Source organism: Octopus sinensis, linkage group LG10 (genome assembly GCF_006345805.1).
Source record: "Octopus sinensis linkage group LG10, ASM634580v1, whole genome shotgun sequence".
Lineage (NCBI taxonomy): Eukaryota > Metazoa > Mollusca > Cephalopoda > Octopoda > Octopodidae > Octopus > Octopus sinensis.
Window position 1 is genome coordinate 38,513,801 of NC_043006.1, and position 6,000 is coordinate 38,519,800.

Consider the following 6,000-nt stretch of genomic DNA (forward strand, 5'->3'; position numbering starts at 1 on the left):
ATTTGGAATGGTTTTCTGCAGCTGGATGCCCTTCCTAATGCCAGCCATTCTGGGGTGCGTTTCCGTGCCACCAGCACAGGTACCAATCTGCATGACACTGGTGTCTGCCACAACTACGATTTTTGCTTGGGTTGCTGGGTCTTCTTCTCAAGTACAACATAATGTCACAAGTCTTGGTCATTGCCTCTGTGAGGCCCAACATTCGAAAGACAGGATATATACTGAGAATTTGGTTTAATGGCACTATTTTTACCTGTTTCCATTGTGTTAATTTCTCAATTTACAGTATTATTGTTGTTTATTTATGTATTTTTTAAAGGAGACTAACAAAATAAAGAATTTTGTTATAAGAAAGCTAAGGTTTCTCAAGATAATTCTGTTTTGTTCCACATTGGTGTTTAAAAAATATATTCAATAACAACATCTTTGAAGTGCATTTCTTTTTTTTTCTTTTACTTTAGCTCACAGATTAAAGCAACAAGTGATAGATTTATTATCTCTTTACAAAAGCTATTAGCACTGATAATTATGACGGTGGGGCAGGGGGGAATACACAAACAAGACCAAATAAACAATGAACACTCAAAAATGAAAAAAAAAAACCCAAAAAACCCACAAATATAAACAAATATTTCAAAAGATGAAAAATATAATTTCTTAAATATAACAGTAAAATAAATAAATAAAGAACCCTTACAAAGGAAGTTGATTAGAGTATGGTATCATGAGGAATTACCAGTTTATTCCTATTTATTCATTTCTGTTGGTGGGCAAACATAAACTAATTTATCATCATTGTCTGGTTATTTGTTTGTTTGTTTTGTTGTGTTTGTTTGTTTGATGGCTTCCTTCTTTGATGGTTAAGAGGCTAGTTGATTGTCCTTGTTTTAATACTTGAAATTCTAATTTGTTTGGTCACAACTGGAAGATATATAGTTGCACGCGTGTGCACACACACAAACAAATACATGCATACACACACATACATATTTATAAAAATATAAAGTGTATAAAATATTTTTATAGGCATAGGAGTGGCTGTGTGGTAAGTAGCTTGCTCACCAACCACATGGTTGCAGGTTCAGTCTCACTGTGTGGCACCTTGGGCAAGTGTCTTCTACTGTAGCTCCGGGCCAACCAAACCCTTGTGAGTGAATTTGGTAGATGAAAACTGAAAGAAGTCTGTCGTATGTGTATATATATATATATGTATGTATGTATGTGTGTGTGTTTATGTTTGTGTGTCTGTGTTTGTCCCTCCCAACATCGCTTGACAACCGATGCTGGTGTGTTTACGTCCTGTAACTTAGCAGTTTGGCAAAAGAGTCCAATAGAATAAGTACTAGGCTTACAAAGAATAAGTCCTGGGGTCAATGTGCTCGATTAAAGGTGGTGGCCACAGTCAAATGACTGAAACAAGTAAAAGAGTAAAAGAGAGAGAGTATACACAGAGAGGAAACTCTTGACAAGACTGCTTACATGCTAGAAAGGGCAGTTAAAACCCAAACCATGAAAAAAGAATTCACGAGACACACTGTTATAACATCAGAACAAACAAAAATGCATTAAGATTAACTAATTCATTGTTTGTCTTTTTTTCGTGGTTTGGATTTTAACTGCCCTTTCTAGCATGTAAGCAGTCCTGTCAAGGGTCTCCTCTCTGTGTATAATGTTTATACACTCTTATATTTTTTAAAAACGTTATAGCTTATGACTTTTATTTATGTTAATTATGTTAATTTAATACCCTCATGTTTACGATTGTAATATACATATTTATGTGTATAAACATACATATATATATGCATATAAAAATACAGCGTACATTTAAACACATAAGAGATGGCCATAACAGGACATCTGACCCGCTAAAGGAGTAGTTAAACTCCAAACCACTATTAGGGGTAATTTTGAAAGGGAGTGAAAAATAAAAACATTTATCCTCTATCTCCTGTACCATGGTTTCAAGCAATTCCCTTTTGAAATTACTCCTAATAGTGGCTTGGAGTTTAACTACTCCTTCTAGTGGGTCAGATGTCCTGTTATGACCATCTCTTATGTGTTCAAATGTACACTGTATTTTTATATGAATAATATATAGTCTACTGACTAGTTTTTTCTTCTCACTAGACAACCGGTAGCAAAGAAATTTTCTAAATTCATTTTGCTACCCTGGAATTTATTAATATATATATATATATATATATATACATAGATATATATGTACACCCACACACTCGTGATCTAGTAGCTAGGTGTGTTGCACCCACAATCATGAGGTCATGGTTTCAACTCTCAGACTGGCTTCACATTGTCTTCCTGAGCAAAACACTCCCCTTCATGTTGTCCCAGTCCTCTCAGCTTTAAATGGTTAACTCTGCGATGGACAAAATTTCTGACCATAGGGAATGTTGATCTAATCACCTGGCCAATGCAAAGTGCACTGGGTCCAGCGGTGTTTCGCCTGTCTTTACACTCTGAGTTCAAATTCCTCTGAGGTCGACTCTGCCTTTCATCCTTTCGGAGTCTATGAATTAAGTACCAGTTGCATACTGGCATCGATCTAATCAACTGGCCCCACCTCCCCAAAAATTCTGGGCCTTGGGCCTAGAGTAGAAAAGAATATTGAGTATGACTTGCTACAAGAAGGGGAAGTTTTCTTTTTTGATCTTCCCACGAAAAAATATTGAGTAAACCTTCAGATTAATGCAAACCTATTTTTATCATAATTTGATTTAGAAACAAACATTAATATATATATAATATTAATTGCTGGTAAAGGCACCTTATGTGGAGGTGCGTGGTTTAGTGGTTAGGGTGTCAGCATCATGATTGTAAGATTGTGGTTTCGATTCCTGAACCAGGAGATGTATTGTGTTCTTGAGCAAAATACTTCATTTCACGTTGCTCCAGTCCACTCAGCTGGCAAAAATGAGTAATGCTGTGATGGACTGGCGTCCCATCCAGCTGGGAACACATACGCCATAGAAACCGAGAAACCGGACCCATGAGCCTGGCTAGGCTTTAAAAGGGTGCATTTATTCATTTTATATTTTTAAAAGCACCATATATCATTACACAACAATAATACACTACCAAGTAGACGAAAAGCTTATAAATTAATACTATGTCCTAGCTGTGTTAGCAGTGCAATTCAATCACTTTTTAAAGTTATCTTTACAGGTTTTCTGTAGAAACTAGAGCTAGCATTGAAAGTTACGACATTTTGTATATGAGTATGTCTATGTAAACAATGTGATCAAAGATATATGTGTATACATTTACATATAGCTATATGCAAATACTTTGTACAGTAATCCCTAACCATATCACAGTTCACCTATTGAACACTCAATACTTTGTGGTTCACCTATTGTGCACACAGTACATCGCAGATTTTTCTGGCTAATATATATAAATTTATATCATGGAATCTTCAGTTTATCATGGGTTTCTGTGACTGATAGGTATTTATATTTTTTTATATTTTAATCATTTCTGTGAGAGGTTTTGGAACATAACATCCATGATAGTTGACAGATTACAGTATTCTTTATCATAAAGTAAATATCCTTGAATAACCCCAAATGCTTTGCTTGTCCACCTTCCATTTTTGATCTATATATATATGCAATCTGTATATTTTGTATTTTTTCATTTGTCTTGCTCACTTACGTTCTGGTGTTTGTTAAATTTTCTTGAGAACATTCCTTTCCTAGTGGTAAGACCATAGGGAGTCGACTTCTAACATATGGATGTCCACTTAGTGGTCATCCCTCTTATATGTATATATGCATATACATGTAATTATACATATATACACATGTATACAAATGAACATTAAAATGATGATACATGTAAACGTTGATGCATAGATATATGCAGACACATACACACACATACATATATATATAGTTATTAGTAAATATATGTATATATGTACATATATATATATATATATATAAACATTCACACATAGATATATATCTTCATCATCATCATTGTTTTAATGCCTACTTTTCCATGCTTGCATGGGTTTGACCAAATTTGAGGCAGATTTGTTACAGCTGGATGCACTTCCTGTTACCAAGCCTCCTCTGTTTCCAAGCAAGGTAATATTTTGCCATGACCAGATTCATTTTCCTGGAGGATTGGAAAAGAAGGACAACCTGTCTTACATTCCGGTGACATTTGTTCACAGTTATCACATGAAGTCAAGACAGGCACACACATTCACACACACACGCACACCACACACACACACACACACCACACACACACACACACACACACGCAACAGGTTTCTTTCAGTTCCCATCTACCAAATCCACTCACAAGGTTTTGGTTGGCCTCAGGCTATATATAGTAGAAGACACTTGCCCAAGGTACCACACAGTGGGACTGAACCCTGGACCATGTTGTTAGTAAGCAAGTTACTTACCACACACCCACTTCTGCAGCTATATATATATATGTGTGTGTGTGTGTGTATATATATATATATATATACACAAACACACACAGATAGTTCCAGTGTGCTTTGGATCATGACCCTACATGTCTATATGTATGTGTGTATATGTGTGTATGAGTGTGTGTGTGTATATATGTTTGTATGTCCATATGTATACACACACACACACACATATATATATGCATACACATATATTATACATATTAAATATTTATATTGATGGACACATTACACTGATCACCATCATAATCATCAGCAGCAGTATTAGTTGTCATTGTCATCATCATCATATAATGCTCAGCTTCCATAGTGGCTTAAGTTGTACAGTTTGACAGCTTCTAATGATTTTGAAGGTTTGCATCAAAACAATTGCTGTGGCTGGGAACCCTCCCCCCCACCCGACATCAACCATTTTACAGAGTTTACCCGGGGGTACTTCCTTTTTGTTTTTTAATGGCACCAGCACTTGTAATCATTGCCTCATTATTTGCAAGGTTAAGGGCCTTAAGTGTGTTGTACAAGGAGAATAGAGGAAGAAAGGGTGCATGATAATTGGAGGCAGAGAGAAGAAGGGGCCATAGATAAGAGGAGAAGAGGGGTGAGTATGACAGGGAACAGGGACAAATGAAAGAGTTTAGTGACAGGGTTGGGAAAATGGGGAGGAATAGGGCTGATAAAAAAGTGTTTGGGTTGATGTGTAAGGGATGGCTAGGGTTATCCAGCATCATATGGAGGGAGTATGAATAGAAGGTGTAAGGGGGAGGGAATGAGCAGGGGACCAGTAGTGGAGAGTGAAAAGGAATCCTGAGAGAGTCATAAAAGGATTGAGAGATGTAGGAGGTCATGAGGGAAGGTCTGAGGAGGGAAAGATGAAAAAGGGTAGATAAGTTATGGGGGAGAAGGTAGTGAGAGAAAATGTAGAGGTGAGTAAGAAGCATGCATATGCATATATACACATACACACACACACACACACACACATATAGTTATATGGTTATGTATATATATATATTTATTACAAAAATATATTTAGATATATGTATATAAATGTGTGTGTGTGTATGTATATATATATATATAAATATATATGTGTATAATTATATTATATAAGAATGTGTGTATGTGCATGTGTGTGTATATATATATATATAGATATGTGAGTATGTATATATATTATAAATATATACATATATATACACATACACACACATGAATATCATGTATGTTATATATTATAATATAATTATAAATATATTGTGTGTATGTATGTGTGTGTGTGTATATATATACATATATATATATATATATATAAATATATATATATGCACACAAATGTAGCTACATACAAATACATCCACCCATAAATATACATATACATGCATACACATACATACATACATACATACATACATACATACATATATATATATGTATATATATATATATATATATACATATATATATATATGAATACATACACACACACACACACATACACACGCACACATATATATATGTACACATAA

The 6,000-nt window shown here is 34.9% G+C and overlaps 1 protein-coding gene across 1 annotated transcript in view; it reads right to left on the reverse strand.

The window, feature by feature from the left end:
* LOC115216355 (pikachurin) overlaps positions 1-6,000 on the reverse strand; it is a 700,561-nt gene that overhangs the window by 42,496 nt on the left and 652,065 nt on the right. The window lies entirely within an intron of this gene.